Below are 1,551 nucleotides of genomic sequence, written 5' to 3'. Positions count from 1 at the left end.
TTGGGTGACACTTTTGTTCTCATGTCTGAGCAGTTTGATTGAATACAATATCTAGAAAGGCCGAATCCTGCACTTCCTTGTGTAGAGGGTCAGATCCTATGAGAGCACAGATCAGGATGATGGAATAATATTTTATTTCAGGAGCACTTTTCTCATTTGCTAGCAGTCTGTGTAAAATCTGTACAAGTTTAGCACTTTCCAGATCTTTCTCAACACTGCCCAATTCTTATTTTTTATTATCATCATAATCTTCTTTATATTACATTGGATTACATATAACTTTACAGTGTATTACATTGCTTTTTCAAAAGGGAATGCCATGCAAGTCAGTCAGTACAAAGACATTAATCTCCCCGCTTCAACATTCGATATATTTTCTTTTTCCCCAATCATTATTATTATTTTTTTTTAAAAACAGTCAATCGCTATTTCTCATTTTGCTTGTAAAAATACTTTGCCCATCATGAAATACTTCTCAGACCAATCCAGTTGAGAATACTATACATGTCATCATCAACAGTTAATAAGCCATATCTGTTTCTCACTAAAGTCCTGCCTCTCTATTGTTCACTTGCTATCTTTCTCTATCCTCTTCTCTTCACTTCCCCCATTCCACACTGTCCTATTCTTATTAAGTAAAGCTGCTATTAGTGCTAAAGCAATGTGGGCTGTATTATTACATGCTCACTAGCTGCCATGGTAACAAGATGCTTGATGCCACCTCTCTGTATGATGTTTTTAATTACATCTTTCAATTTACTGTACCGGATGAGGGCTGAGAGCAGTCTGTTGGACTCCCCCATCATCCTAGCATGATCTTTGGCTTCACACCACTTCACCAAATGTTCCACTAACTTAACATTCTTGCCCAGTTGTTCAGCAGCTTCTTGGGCATCTATCAACATTCTTAATGTTCCCAGAACTTTAAACTGAACTGGGGACATTTCTGATTTCAGGAATTTCAGAACTGTCTCTGTGACCCCAGTGGATAACATCTTTGCTTTATTTACAACTGAGATGGCCAGGTTCCTGAGGGCATTGAGTGCTGCGTGCTGGATGGTCACATTGCCATCCTCCACGTGTCTGTCCAGTAAATCCATAAGCTTTTCTACAATTCTGTTGTCGACCATATGAATACAATTTCCATCATTTCTGACAAAGTTGTCAATGGCCAGTGCTCCAGCAAGCTGTAGCTGGTGTTTATTTGATGGACTCCAGTGAAGAATCCTTTGAAACACATTGCCTTTTCCTGCTTCAAATAACTTCTGCATGGATTCATCTCCAAGAAGTAATAAAACCATTAAATCTGAACCAGTTTTGTTCTCGGCAATTTTATACTCTTTGTCACTATCCACCTTCTTCTAGTAGACACTCTACCAGGTCTGCTTCAACCAGCTGTAGCTTAAGAGCATCATTTTCTGCCAAAGGAGCAAGGACATTAAAAATCATTTCTCGCTTATCATGTTCTATTTGTTTCTTGAAGAACTTTACCAGCTCTTCAGCAATGTTTGTGCTGGCAAACTGTTCTTTATTTGACTCATATTCTGCTAC

General features: G+C 38.4%; 1 pseudogene; it reads right to left on the bottom strand.

Moving 5' to 3' along the window:
* Positions 1-11: 11 nt before the first annotated feature.
* LOC102495352 (rap1 GTPase-GDP dissociation stimulator 1-like) overlaps positions 12-1,551 on the bottom strand; it is a 114,826-nt pseudogene continuing 113,286 nt past the window's right edge.

The sequence above is a fragment of the Tupaia chinensis genome, unplaced genomic scaffold (genome assembly GCF_000334495.1).
Source record: "Tupaia chinensis unplaced genomic scaffold, TupChi_1.0 Scaffold150330_1, whole genome shotgun sequence".
NCBI lineage: Eukaryota > Metazoa > Chordata > Mammalia > Scandentia > Tupaiidae > Tupaia > Tupaia belangeri.
Note: the sequence above shows the minus strand (reverse complement) of the source record. Positions and strands in the feature narration are given on the sequence as shown.